Here is a 15,678-nt window from a genome sequence, read left to right on the forward strand (position 1 = left end):
TTATCGTATGAGCATTACAGAAATGCATCTTAGACTCTGTGCTCACTGTTCTGGGAATTAAGGATAGAGAACTTAGTGAGATTGATTTCTCAGCTGACATGTACAGGAATGCCCTATTGGAAAGGTGGTGCGTTAGCGACAACATTCCTCACCCACACCTGTGTGGCATAATGTCGCATGTCATGACACAGTGCTCTCAAATTAGCTATTGTCACATGTGCTTTGTTTGCAAAGTGATTGACATGGAGCCACAGGTGGACAGAAGCAACAGCAATGTCACCTGCAATAAATTTCAGTTCTAATAATCAACATATTTCAATTTCAACACATCAGAGTCAAAGCATGTTATATTCACAGGTGAGATTTGTAGCACGAACTTGACTGATTATGGAATTTTGAATCAATTGAATTTAAACGTTGTTAATCAATTAATCTGACCAGCTAATCTACCTAATGTTGCAGCCTTGAATTCTAGGTAATTAATCTTGTAAACTGCCTTGGAATCAATTTTGACAAAGGATGGTATATACATTTTTATCTGTTAATTAATTACAGAAATATGGGGGGAAGGAGAGAGAGAATCATAGAATAGTAGCGTTGGAAGGAAGCCAGAGGATCATCTAGTCCAACCCCCTGCAATGCAGGAACATGCAGCTGTCCCATATGGGGATCGATCCTGCAACCTTGGCATTAACAGCACCACACTGTCACCAACTGAGCATGGCAAGCTTATGTGGACTGTATATGAAGGCAGGTTTCAATTCAGTGTACATGTAAAGGTGACCCTACTTAATTTGCACTTTCCAAGACAACTCAAGAACTGAAACACAGACTTCCTTTGAAATGCACACTTCCCTGAATTTTGCAATATAGTTCTCTAGCCAAGTAGTGTATAAAAACATGCATATATTAAAGTGTGCATAGAACTGCATGTATTACTGTAAATAATATTTTAAAATGAATCGTATTAGGCAAAAATGCATATAAAGGTAAAGGGTAAAGGGGCCCCTGACCATCAGGTCCAGTCGTGTCCAACTCTGGGGTTGCGGCGCTCATCTCGCTCTATAGGCCGAGGGAGCCGGCGTTTGTCTGCAGACAGCTTCTGGGTCATGTGGCCAGCATGACAAAGCTGCTTCTGGCGAACCAGAGCAACGCACGGAAACACTGTTTAGCTTCCCGCCGGAGCGGTCCCTATTTATCTACTTGCACTTTGATGTGCTTTTGAACTGCTAGGTGGGCAGGAGCTGGGACCGAGCAACGGGAGCTCACCCCGTTGCAGGGATTCGAACCACCGACCTTCTGATCAGCAAGCCCTAGACTCTGTGGTTTAACCCACAGCGCCACCTGGGTCCCACGTGTAAATAATATTTTAAAATGAATCATATTAGGCAAAAATGCATATAAACACATGCATATTAGGATAAATTCAATAATAAAATTTCTGGGAGATTTCACCCCAAAAAGAATTCACAAGCTGATGTGGAAATGTGGAAAATGAACATTCAGAGTGTGTGTGTGGGGGGGGGGACGAGACACTGAAATTGTCGGATTTGCCCATCCTTGACATAGATTAGCAGCCCCTCCCCTGTCCTGAAATTACTTTCATCAACTAGCTCTTAATTATTTGATGTAAAATACTAAGATCAAATATCATTGGGCACCATTCAGCAACTATGCAAACGTTCAGAAAAACAAAGTATTCAGTGGGAAAAAATGAAATAATTTTAAGGAGAATGTTGAGAGCAGACATTTGGAAGGCCTGCAGCTCAGTGGCAAAACATCTGATTTGCATGCAGAATGTGCCAAGTTTAATCCCTGGCATCTCCAGGTAGGTCACAGCAACACTCCTTTCTGAAATCCTGAAGAGCCACTGCCAGTTAGTGACGTAGATGAGCCAGTGGTCTGGTTTTGTATAAGGCAGGTTCCTATGTTCCTAAACATGTTTGATTGATAGTAGTAGTGGCGGTGGACAGTGTGGTGCCAGCTTCTTTGGTGGTGGGCTGTAGCTCAGTGGGTAGAGCATTTGCTTTGCATGCAGAAGGTCCCAGGTTCAATCCCTGGCATCTCCAGGTAGGACAAGGAATGTTCCTTGCCTGAAACCATGAAGAGCTTCTGCCAGTCAGTGTAGAGAATACTGAGCTGGATGAAGCAATAGTCTGCATCAGTATAAGTCAGTTTCCTATGTGATAGTCCTTCAGATATTGAGATAATATTATCATGTACTTCCCTAGCCTTTTCTTCTCCATGCGAAACAGACTCAAATCTTTGAATGTTTCCCCATCAAAACTTGATATCGTTCCCCTTTGAGATACACTCCAAACTGTAATGTTGTATGTTGTGGAATTCCCATACATAGACTCTTCATAGAACGACGGTTTGCAGGGTTCCTTCAATTGATGCAATGAGATTTAGCAGGTGTCAATGAGTTGTGCTGCATTGACCTACATACAGCTGGTTACAGCAAATAACACTAAGCTCAATCGTGGCTTAGTGGGAATGTGCAACCCGGAGAGGAGGTTGTGGCTGCTGCTGGCGTCCTTCTGCTGCTGCACTGCTGTGAGCGCAGCCATGGTTTAGCTTAGCATGTTGAAGGAACTCGAGCTTGTGACTTGTCCCCACCAGAAACACATGAGCCATGGTTTAGCTTAGCATGTTGAAGGAACTCGAGCTTGTGACTTGTCCCCACCAGAAACACTCGAGCTTGTGACTTGTCCCCACCAGAAACACATGAGCTGTAAAATCCAGAACAAACATTGGTTACAACTCATGGTTTGTCTGGAAGGAGACAAACCATGACCTCCGATTCAGATGATGCACTAAGCCAAATATGGAGCAGCAGAGACATCACCTTGCCAACAAAGGTCCATATAGTTAAAGCTATGGTTTTCCCAGTAGTGGTGTATGGAAGTGAGAGCTGGACCATAAAGAAGGCGGATAGGCGAAGAATTGATGCTTTTGAATTATGGTGCTGGAGGAGACTCTTGAGAGTCCCATGGACTGCAAGAAGATCAAACCTCTCCATTCTGAAGGAACTCAGCGCTGAGTGCTCACTGGAAGGACAGATCCAGAGGCTAAGGCTCCAATACTTTGGCCACCTTATGAGAAGAGAAGACTCCCTGGAAAAGACCCTGATGTTGGGAAAGATTGAGGGCACAAGGAGAAGGGGATGACAGAGGACGAGATTGGTAAAATTACCAATACCTGTGCAGATTGATTCCCAAAGTGGAAAAGCCATTTTGACATCAGAAGGCAATACCCAATGTACCAGAACGTTACGGATACGCTTGGAGTTTGCAAAACAAATGATTAATGAGAAAATGGTTACTTTTGAATACGTAGCTGGACTAGAGCAAAAAGCAGATATTTTCACAAAAGCTTTGCCAACAGCTACGCATCTTAAACATACACAGAAAATGCTGGATGTTACTGCTACGCATCATTGACCAGCAGGGGGTTGTTAGGTTTTTCCTTTAAGACTGATGTGGTCAATGGTGCTACACAGAGATGTGTGTTAGTAACCTTGTTCTGAATATTAACACACCTGTGAGCTTTTGCTAATTTGAATAATTGAAGGTAGTTTGCTTACTGTAATGTGATTGGGTAATTGACTATTTTGAATTCTGTATTTAAGCTACCCAAATGGTTCATGGGTGTGGTGGTGGTGATGTATTGTGAAATGAGAGGAATGGGGTAGAGGAGTGTGGTGTATATAATTGTAAATAAAAGCAAGCAAAGATACTGAAGACGACTTTGTTATTTCGTCGACCCTGCCGCTGTTGCCACTCGGTTGGTGCGTATTTTGCCCAACAGGACAGTGTTCTCGAAGCTACCAACTTCTGACCAAGCTGCGGGAGGCAGTGGGAGACAGGAGTGCCTGGCGTGCTCTGGTCTATGGGGTCACGAAGAGTCGGACATGACTAAACAACAAGCAGGAGTGCAGCATCCATGACCTCCAGGAACTCTCACACTGACACTTTTCATGTTAAACCATGGTATGTCATAGCAGTACGGTAGGTGTGAACCAGATCATTGTAAAAGGCACCATAATTAATTCGCAAGAGGAGGGGGAGGACAACTGCTCAGAAGCTGCTTTAGGCAGCAATCTTAAGCGCACTTTGAAAGCGGATCCCCTTGAATTCAGTGGGACGTACCGGTAGTTCCAAGTAAACATTCATGAGTTGTTGCCACGCCTAGCATCTCCAGCTCTGTTTGTGACGCGGGACCTGTGCCTTGAACAATCCCATCACAACAGGCAAAAGTGTTTCTCCATGCTGTGGAAGCTGCAGCCACTGACATTCTGCTTGTCATGTTTTCGTTAAAGACCCAGCGCCACCATGAGAGGGGGGGGGAAGTGACAACCCCACTGTTTAATTATTAGAGCCTGTGGATAGGAACCTGGGAGCAACGTGACAATGTGTGCAGTAACGACACCACAATGAGAGCAAACTAATGTGCCATGAATATTCATCAGGCACAAGCGATTTGTGAGAACTGAATCCAAACAAAAGCAAAACAAGGGCAGAGGAAGCTGGATTTCGCAAACCAAAACCAAGGCGGTAAAAGGGTAAAAGCAGCACAGCCACCTTTGGCACTGTGATTCACATGCCACTTCTTTGGCACCCCCCCCCCAAAAAAAACCCTCAGTTTTCTGTGGATATCTAACCAGTTTTGAACTTCAGGCTCTGTCTAGTTCTGGGCACCAGAGTTTAAGCTTGACATTGACCAGTTGTAATGTGTGCAGAGGAGAGCAACCAAGTTCATCAAAGGTATGGAAAACCAAGCCTTAAGAGGAATAGTTGAGGGAGCTGGGTATGCTTAGCCTGGAGAAGAAAAGACTGTTAGGTGATAAGATAGCCATTTTCAAATATCTGAAGTGTTGTCACATGGAAGAGGGAGCAACCTTGTTTCCCCCTGTTTTAGAGGGCAGGACTTGAACAAATGCATTCAAATTACAAGAAAGGAGACTTCAATACAATATTAGAAAGAACTTTAGGGTGGCAGTCTTGTACCAACTCCTAACACCAGCCCTGGTTCTGGGTAACCCTGGGGATCCTTGGAAGCTGGTCAGAGGCCCATCAACGAGAACACTAAACTTGGGAGCAAAACTTTATTCACATGCTATTGGGTTTGCACTTCATGAAGTGTACTGAGAAGTTGGATATAACTTTAAATAAATAAGGGTCAGAACTTGTGAGGAACAACAGGCTTGGCTGACAACTTACATGAGCAGTGAGCATATCAGCACCCCCCTACACACACACACACACACACACACAATATTGCCAGAAATGTGTTGTTGTCTCATCACAGATGGTTTGCAATTTCAGGGCAGACAGGCTGATCTCTCTGGTAGCCAGCCTCCCCACCCCTCTGAAGTTGGTCACATATGGGGAAAGAAACTGGAAACTGGAAAGCGCAATTCTAAATCTGATTTGTTTATGAGCTCTCTAGACACACTGTCATGTGCGATGAGTGTTGTTTTATAATAATCAGTGGGTTAAGGAAATGAATACCGCTGCGTTAATTCTAAGCTGTTTTCCCCTGAATTGTTTTTTAAGCAACAATCTGAATCAATTCCTGCAACGTGCCTTTCGGCTGAGGAACAGCCTCTAAAAATATTGCACTTGTCACTTTTGTCTGAGATTTTGATCCCTGACCTTTGCCTTGCATGCTGCTGAGTTGTTGTCAAGGTCAGGTTTAAAAAATTCATGCATCAGCATGGCAGATGATGTAAACTCTTGTGCACCTGACATCTCACGCATGCATAGCTTAGCCGTGGCACGGATGAGTCAGTGCCAAATATAGAAACAAATAGGAGCTGTCCATACGCAGGCATGGAGAGTGCTGCCTGCGTTTTTAGCAATCGGAAATCTCAAGGTGTTTTTATCTCATGTTTCCTCATTACAGAGCATTATGCTATAAGCTATTGCAGTGGGTGAACTTCTCTGGAAGGGAAGGAAAACCTCAAGTTCTCTTCCAATCTACAATGTGCCATAATCTATTCCTGATGCACTTTAATTTCTCTCTCTCTCTCTCTCTCTCTCTCTCTCTCTCTCTCTCTCTCTCTCTCTCTCTCTCTCCGCTAGTCAGAATGCTGATTGTTCTTCATGCACTAGGCACATATAATCCTTTTCATCTTACGTCACATACAAAAGCATAATCACTGGGATGAGCCATGTTTTCTCTGCGGACTTGAAGCCTCCTAAATCAATATCATATAGAGGATTGTAGGAGACAGGAGGGAAAGGACTGAAAGATAATGCATTGGAAAGGGGGAAGGTGTGAAACGTAGGGGTTTAAGAGGAAAATGTATCTTGACTTGAACCGAAACTGCGTTTTGTTGTTTTTCTGAATATTAATGAAAGCGCAAATTCATCTTCAATATGAACAGAGGGAAGAAATATGGCACAATGTAACAAAAAGTATTTGAGTGCTGCTTTTAAATTGTGATTTGCAGAAAGATTTATTGGAATGATCATTTAATGCTCTATCGTTAACTGCATAATTTAAAGGCAAACAATAAAGCTGCAGTTCTATGCCCACCTACCTGCGACTAAGCCCCACTGAACCTGGTGGGATTTAGGACCCCTCTGCACTAAACATTACAAGCACTATGAGACTCCAAAGAATCCTGGGAACTGTAATTTGTAAAGGACGCTGAGGACTGTTAGGAGACCCCTCTTCCTCTCCCAGAGCTACAATTCCCAGAGTTCCCCAGGAAGAGTAATTGACTGTTAACCCACTTTAGGAATTGCTGCTCTGCAAGGAGAATTGTTGCTCATCTTAGATCCTGAAGCTGAGGTTCCAATACTTTGGCCACCTCATGAGAAGAGAAGACTCCCTGGAAAAGACCCTGATGTTGGGAAAGATTGAGGGCACAAGGAGAAGGGGACGACAGAGGATGAGATGGTTGGACAGTGTTCTCGAAGCTACGAACATGAGTCTGACCAAACTGTGGGAGGCAGTGGAAGACAGGAGTGCCTGGCATGCTCTGGTCCATGGGGTCACGAAGAGTCGGACATGACTAAACGACTAAACAACAACATCAAGGAGAATAAAAAGCAAGCCCTCCTTCCCCATCCATCCATTCATTTGTCACTGGTCTTTTCCATTGAAAGTTTGAGGTTAAAACATGCATCTGCAAAGCACCTTTCAACTCTCCACCAACTAAGCCGCATGTATAGGAAGAAGGTGTTGGTGCTTATGGTCTTAAAATATAATGTAAGGAGGAAAAAGAAGCCGCCAAATTACAGTTTAATGAAAATATTAATTAATGAAGTGCAGTTACGGAATAATTGCATAATTTCACACATCGTTGAGTGTCTTGTAAACATATTTTTAAAATTAAATTCACATGTACAAAGCATTTTTAATAAGTTCTTTTTTTTCCATGACATCCAACCAGTTCCATCTTTTAGAGGATGATTAAGTAGCAGCAGAAGAATGTCAATGATGGACGCAGCCACTGAAGAACAACCCCTGGTTTCAGAATACAAAGTCCAGCTCATCTACAAATAAAAAATAAAATAAAATGGTAAAGGACTCCTGGGTGGTTAAGACAAGTCAAAGGTGACCACAGGGTGCAGTGCTCATCTCACTTTCAGGCCAAGGGAGCCGGTGTTTGTCCACAGACAGCTTTCCAGGTCATGTGGCCAGCATGAGTAAACCGCTTCTGGCACAATTCAACACTGTGACACGGAAACGCCGTCAGAGCAGTACCTATTTATCTACTTGCACTTTGACATGCTTTCGAACTGCTAGGTTGGCAGGAGCTGGGACAGAGCAATGAGAGCTCACCCTGTTGCGGGGATTCAAACTGCTGACCTTCTGATCGGCAAGCCTAAGAGGCTCAGTGGTTTAGACCTCAGCGCCACCCGTGTCCCTTTACCTTTACCTTTAAATAAATAAAATAGATTGGGTTCAGCAAGGGACAACGTTGCTACCTTCCATCCCTGCCCCACACACCTGCTTTGGATGCCGGAGAGAAAAACACCCACTTCAGCATTTAGATTGTTCACACATCAACAATCACATGAAGAGCAGGCATGCTTCCAAGTCAGGCCCCCTTTTGCACATCAGTACCGTCTTAACAGCCCGAATCAGTGCATCTTAGCTCAGTGTTGTCTAAATTGACCAGCAGCTGCTCTCCAGGGCTTCATACAAGAGGTTTTCCCAGCCCTACCTGGAAATGCTGGGGACTGAACCTGGGATGCAGGGATACATGTAAGGAAGATGCTCTAGCCACTGAGCTATGGATATTCCCAACAATAGTGTTGCACAGGGGAAATACCCCACTTCCAAAACTTAGGCATGCATGCCAGCATGGACTGCCACTACACCAGTCCCAGTTATGGTTCATGTTCTCAGTTCTGGGGAAACTGATTCAAAGTCCTTTCCCCACTCCCCCAACTTCCTCTAGTAGATGAGCATTGCCAGCAGATTTTTCAATTTCAACCATCCATTCAGAGGGGAGTCTCTTTGTGCACGAGGTTCTCCGGATCGGGGCTGCAGTGTGCGACTCTCACTTGAGATGATGAAGAAGCTTTGGTCTATAGCTGTTAAAAAGTTTCAGGTTTCATTGCTGAGTGCCATCCAATCCCCCATAAGTGGTTTCTTACAGGTCATCAGAAGCCGAGAAGAATGACTGCCTCTCCCATTCCCTTCTCTTCTTTCATGTTGAGCTTAAGTGCCATCGAGATGGAGGCAATAATGATTTTATACATCAGTATTGAGGGTGTGTGGGTTCCTTCCCCCCCACCCCCACTCTAATTGCATGCAATCAGGTGCTCTCCTGATTTTAAAACTTTATCGTGTAATGATAGAGAAAATTATCTAGGGGCACCGGCTGAAGTTTTCCAGTAGAGCTTTCTATCCACTTCAGTACTGCTGACCTGCTATTATGTTAATTTCAATGGTGTGTCTACCAAGGCAATTAAAATTCCAAGCGTTAAACTCATTATCAGCTTAATGTTCATATTTGCGTTTTAAGCTTGACTTCAGAACTCATAATCCCGGGCAAAAGCATATACAAAATTCAAGCTGGTAAAATCCGGAATAGAATGAAAATAGGAAACGGCTCAGATAAGGCTAATGAACAAAACAAGAAAAGAAGTAGGTGGCATCTGTAGGAGGCGGTCTGGGCATCAGGTCTGGAAATAAGCTAGTACGGGGTTCATCAATGCGGCGGGAAAGGAATTTGACTGGAGTGAATTCACCTGATCTGTGCATCCTAGGTTAATATGTGGCTGGGACATAGTTGCTTTCCTACTAGGTTCCATGTTATTCCTTCCTTCCTTCCTTCCTTCCTTCCTTCCTTCCTTCCTTCCTTCCTTCCTTCAGCAAATAGCAGCTGCTTGGATCAGCTCTTGTCTCACATCTTGGCAATATGTCTGCAATTCTCCCTTGAGAATGTTGCAATCTCATAGGGTGGTTGACCTACAGTGCTGCATGTGTTATTGGGACTCCAACTCTCATCATCCCTGACCACTGAGCATGCTGGCTGGGGCTGGTGGGAGTTGGAGTCCAACAATATATTATACATAGCTGCCAAGTTTTCCCTTTTCTTGCGAGGAAGCCTATTCAGCATAAGGGAAAATCCCTGTAAAAAAGGGATAACTTGGCAGCTATGAATATATGGAGGGTCACAAATTAGCCACCCCTGCCTTCCCTCTGGTTTCATGGTGAGAGCTATGCCCTTGCAATCAATAATAAAAAGGAAGGCACTCAGCAGCCATTAGTCTGCCTTGTAAATATTTTTTAAGTGTTAAAAGATTTTAATTACTCAATCCAATTGTTAAAGTTCTTCCCCTAGATGAGGAAGCGTTGCCTTCACTCCAGCTCAGACTTGTTTGCCCTTAACGGATGTCAGCGTATAGCTTAATCTGATTGGCTGTGTGGCATTGTGACATCATCCTATTCATTATGTGATCCTTAACTGTCTGTGATCATTCTGAGAAGGAGAGGGGAGTTTGAACCAGAGAAGAGTGTTGCTGAGGCTGTTGCGGATAGTTGTGGAATAAATGGCAGCAGACAGGATCAAGGAAAATGAACGCTCACACATTTAAGGGATTTGGGGAGGAAATGCCACTCTTGGGAAAGCACTGCTTTCCCCAGAAAATTAAATTGGGTGCTACTCAGTACAACCTGAGCTTTAAGATATCTAAAGGCACACACACACAATGTTACTAGTTGGCAGAGGTTATTGTGACCAGCATTTGAGGTAAATGCCATCTGATTATTGGAGGTGGCCATATTTTGAAATTACTCAAACTGGAAAAAGCATGCTGCCTAAGGCCAATTCACAGGGCCCCATGCCCAGACCTCACTCCTATGCTGTCTTCAGTATGCGCCAATGATTTATGAAAGCCAGCCCCCTTTGTCCTGCCTTCTGTATATTTCTCGCAGACCTCTAACCTGAGGGCTGTGCCAATTTTGCCTTCTAACGCAAAACACCATTGAACACCAGTTACAGTTTGTTGCTGTCATAAGGAATTAATGCAGAGAGGAGCTTTGGATTGAAAAGGTTCGGGAGTAGTCCCTGTAATTAGAAAAGTGGACTCTGAGGAAGGAAATATATCAGATTCCATAGCATCCGTGCCATATCCTCCCCCCCCCCCCCGGTAAGGTTGGGATGCAATTGTATAAAGTCAGCCAGCCATATGTCTTCGGCATATTTAACTTAAATAAATGCACAGCTGAGAAAGTGATCAGTGGGTCTAAGCCAGTTCCTAAGCAGAGAGAGATTTTTAATGGCTTTAAGGTTAGCGCTATTTGAAATACAAATATTTTCATGTTATCTTAACACTGTGCAACCGCCTCCAAAATGATTTCAGCGTGATTCTGCTGCAGCTGACAAGTGTGAGTTTTAATTTCTCTACTAATTAGCCCAAAGCAGGGGCAGTGTGAAATGCGGGTGATGCTTTAATTTGGTGCTGTGTTGGTTTATGTTTGCGCTCGCCGGAGTTCTCTTTTCTCGCAGTTAATGAATTCCTGGCATCTCCTGGAAACCAGGGAGGACTGCAAAGGCCAAATGACGTGCTGTGTAGACTTCCATGCAACTTCCGCCTCTGCCAGGGGCAACCCAATATATTTTGCTGCCTGAAGCAAAGCAAGTATAAGGACATAAGAACTTGACCTGCTGAATGAGGGCACCCTGAGCAAGTTTGCAGATGACACCAAATTGGGAGGGGTGGCTAATACCCCAGAGTTCAGTGTCCAGTTCTGGGCACCACAGCTCAAGAAGGATACTGACAAGCTGGAACGTGTCCAGAAGAGGGCAACCAAAATGGTCAAATGCCTGGAAACGATGCCTTATGAGGAACGGCTTAGGGAGCTGGGTATGTTTAGCCTGGAGAAGAGAAGGTTAAGGGGTGATATGATAGCCATGTTCAAATATATAAAAGGATGTCATATAGAGGAGGGAGAAAGGTTGTTTTCTGCTGCTCCAGAGAAGCGGACACGGAGCAATGGATTCAAACTGTACAAGAAAGAAGATTCCACCTAAACATTAGAAAGAACTTCCTGACAGTAAGAGCTGTTCGGCAGTGGAATTTGCTGCCAAGAAGTGTGGTGGAGTCTCCTTCTTTGGAGGTCTTTAAGCAGAGGCTTGACAGCCATATGTCAAGAATGCTTTGATGGTGTTTCCTGCTCAGCAGGGGGTTGGACTGGATGGCCCTTGTGGTCTCTTCCAACTCTACGATTCTACGATTCTATGATTCTATGAATTAAGCCACCACTCTCATCTCACAGTGGCCAACCAGATGCCCATGATTATTATCAACTGGTACTCAGAGGCACACTGCCTCTGGGAACAGAGCTGGAACAAAGCCAGCATGGCTAGTAGCCATTAATAGACTCATTCTCCGTTAATTTCTCTAACCCTCTTTTAAAGGCATCCAAATTGGTGGCCATCACTGCCTTTTGTGGGAGCAAGTTCCATGGTTCAACTGCTTTTGAAAGAATATAGCCATGGTGTTGCCTCACCTCCTTCCCATGTGCAACAGCTGACTGACATTTGAAAGTCGGGCCTACTTACCGATCACAAACCCAAACACAGCTGTCCTTTGAATTTTGCACTTCCCCAGATTTCGCAATTTCAGTTCTCTGGCCAAGTCGTATGTCTGAAAAATGCAAAGGGTAGAGTAAAAGGTGTCTAAAGATGCAGATGTGAATGAAAACTGCATTATGTCAGGGAACAATGTCTTGCGAAAATGTGTATAATACAGTGGTACCTCAGGTTACAAACACCTCGGGTTACAGACTTCGCTAACCCGGAAGTAGTACCTCGGGTTAAGCACTTTACCTCAGGATGAGAACAGAAATTGCATGGCGGCAGTGAGAGGCCCCATTAGCTAAAGTGGTGCCTCAGCTTAAGAATGGTTTCAGGTTAAGAACAGAACTCCAGAATGAATTAAGTTCGTAACCAGAGGTACCACTGTATTAGAAATTCACAGTGAAATGCTGACGAATTCTCCGGATTTTTATTTTTAAAAAAAATTAGAAAAAAATTGCAAGCTTATGTGGAGAGCGGAAGCCTTGGGAAATGAGAAACTGAAAGAAGCCAAAATTAAGAGATTCACCCTTGTGGCTGAGTTAAAAGGTAATTTCCACGACTGACACCGGAGCTTCCTTGGCTGATTACAGCCCCTGCTCCAACCGTGTTTAGAAAACAGCAGATTATACAGCACATTGCAAGCAACTTGCTTTTCAGTTGCTCCTTCTCGGTTGCCCTGGCAACTTCAAGGGTAAAAAGAACATTCTGACTTGGAGAATACTCTATGTGTGTCTGTGTGACTGTGTGGGGGTGTGTGCGAGTGCGCAAGTTCTCAATACAAATACACGCAGTGCCAGTGTGTGCCCCTCAATGGAGAACTTTTACTACTTTGTGAAGGGAACTTTCCAGGGTTTGGTGGTTTTGTTCCCTTTCTCGGAGTGAGGGGAGGGGCCTTCATGTAACGCCATGTGTGGGAGCGAGAGCTGGGCACATAAAGGCTACTGTGCTTTCAGGGATTCCAAAAGGGGGTTCGGAGGAGCTGGGATGTGAAAGGAGGGAGCCTCCGAAGCCAGATTCTCTGCTCTGGGTTTAGAACAGGAGCTCTTTCCCAGACTGTTTTTAAAAGAGGCAGCTGAGCAGGTGTCCCTATAGATTGCATGACATTGAGAGAAACCCGACCCCAGATGCAGTTGATTAGCTTATCTTCCCACCCACTCACCTCACCCCAGTATTCAGAAAAAGAGGAGCCAACTGATAATGAAGTTTTGCACAAAATCCTTCTGCCTTCATTATGTTTGCATAGCCATCAGGGCTGGATCTAGACGCATCAAATAAGCATCTCAGTTAAACGCGTTGTAAACTTTTCTTGAAGCTACGAACATGAGTTTGACCAAACTGCAGGAGGCAGTGCAAGACAGGAGTGCCTGGCGTGCTATGGTCCATGGGGTCACGAAGAGTCAGACACGACTAAACAACTAAACAACAACAACAACAACAGGGCTTCCGGTCCAGCGCCAGCGCCGATCGGCGGGGTTTTTGTCTCGCTCCGAGACAGCCCGTCTTTGCTAGAGGAGGGAGGGCAGCGAAAGCAACGCTGCATCCCATAGAACCCCGGGTCGGGCGTCCCGGGGGCAAAACTGCTCGGCAGAGCCCAAAACCGGACTCCCCAACCATCCGGCTGCCCTAGTAAGAGCGCCGGAGTGAGAAGGGTCGAAGTCGCGGGGGCCATTTTGAGCACCATCGTCGCTCTAGCGGGGAGAAGCTCCGAGCCGGAGGCGGAGAGCGCTGGATTCTTCCAAAAGAAAGAATTAGAAATTAAGACTGTAAGTAAGCTCTCAAATTTGGATTGTTTTGAATATTAATCTGGACTAATTTGGATTTGGGAGAGAGGGAAATAAAACGGAAGCCACCCCCTCCCACCGGTAGTTAAGGAACAGTAAAATAAATACCCGAAGCCACGAATTGAATGTTTAAAAGGTATCCTCAAAAGACATAAAAGGTTCTCCCCTGGATGCAGGGTAAAAGGGGAGAAGGACGATTCTCTGCAGAATGATGAAAAAGAAAGAGGAAAACCTTTTGTTTCCCCGGGAGCCGGCAGCCCAGACAACCCAGCGAGCTGACGAGGATTTATAAATGAGTTTTACTTTATTTAGACTCTCAAGAAGCTAGGAGTATATGCTTTTGAAATGTTTGAATTGTGAAATGTTGGTTTGGACCTTTGTGAATCTGGAATTGGAAAGTGCAACTACTTTGCTGAGACTGGGAAAATAAGCAGCGATCATTTTCCACCCCACACGATAAGCAGTGACCTTGACAAGACGGAACTATGTCAACAAAAAGTTACTCGCCTGAGTCCCAGCGGATTGTTTTGACAGCCATGTGGGAACTAAAAATAGGACTATGCCGAGATGAGATTCAACAGCAAGAACTAAAGCAGCAATTTCAGATGGTGATTGCTGAATATGATTTTTCAGATGATGAGGATATTGAAATGGAAATGGAGGAGGAAGATAGCGACAATGATAGCGACAGCAATTTGGATGATTTGGTCAATGAGGTGGACTCTGACGTGGAGCATGAAGAGAACAACGATGATGACTGGGACAATACAACACAAAATGAAACACACCACAAGGAAAAAGTTGATATTGCTTTACAAAAAGAGAAGCGGAGTACCCCTCCTTCGAGGAGGGAACGACAGGAACCAATGGAATTACAGATTTCCCACAAGGAGAAGGACATGAATAACTTAAGAAGGGGAGAAACTCAGGGGGGCCCCATGGATATCTGGGGGACAAAACATTGGAAAAAGGGGGTGGGATGAAGGAAAAATGGGAGTGTAATTATTAGGACGGATTATCAAGAGCAAATTTGGATTGTTGATTACGGAACTTGCTGGATTGGAGGGAGGTAGTCGGAATCTGGGGAAGAAAGGTTATATTGGGATTTTTTAGAGTGTAAGAGTTAATTATGGGAAAAGTTAAAATAAAAGAAGTTTAGGGATTTAAATTTTAAGAAGTCTATTGAGGGGAAAAAATTAGGCAAGGGAAGAAAAATTGGATAATGAATTATAAGGATTAAGAGATCCAGTGAAAATGGTATTAGCTAAGTTTAAAAATTTTATGAAGAGGAAAAGTAAGTTGTTTATAGATATGGAAACTGTTAAAGAGGATAGTAAAGGGATGAAAACTGGGAAAGGGGGGAGGTAGGGGAAGCCCACAAAATATGGTTTATCAATGTAAATTTGAAAAAGATTGTTTTTATTATTGTTTTTGTCTTTTTTCTTTTTTATTATTCCTTTTTTGAAATTTTTTTTCTTTTTTCTTTTAGTGTAGCTTTTTTCTTTTTGGATTGCTGGGTGGTTGTCTCTCTGCTTTCTGCTCCTGGAGCTCTCTGGTGGCAGGGGGGGACTCTGGGGGTGGGGGAGGGGGGGACATAAACTCATCTACAAAATGGAACATCTTCAACTGCCTGCCTGCATGGGATACTCCTGTGGCAGGGGAGGGCCCATGGGAGGGGGGGTGGAAAGAAGGTGGAAAATTTGTTTATGAAAGTGTTTCTTTTATATATGTTTTTTTGTAATCTGTAAAATCAATAAAAATTATATTAAAAAAAATAAACAACAACAACAACAACAACAACAACAACAACAAACTTTGTATGAGAAATCCTGTTGGCAAACTTGA

General features: G+C 44.0%; 1 non-coding gene across 1 annotated transcript; it reads left to right on the top strand.

Annotated features, from left to right (window-relative positions):
* The first annotated feature begins 1,994 nt into the window (after positions 1-1,994).
* Positions 1,995-2,069, top strand: TRNAA-UGC (transfer RNA alanine (anticodon UGC)). Its single transcript has one exon. It is a non-coding gene; the product is annotated as a tRNA-Ala (tRNA).
* Positions 2,070-15,678: the final 13,609 nt, after the last annotated feature.

The sequence above is a fragment of the Zootoca vivipara genome, chromosome 9 (genome assembly GCF_963506605.1).
Source record: "Zootoca vivipara chromosome 9, rZooViv1.1, whole genome shotgun sequence".
In the NCBI taxonomy this organism is placed as follows: domain Eukaryota; kingdom Metazoa; phylum Chordata; class Lepidosauria; order Squamata; family Lacertidae; genus Zootoca; species Zootoca vivipara.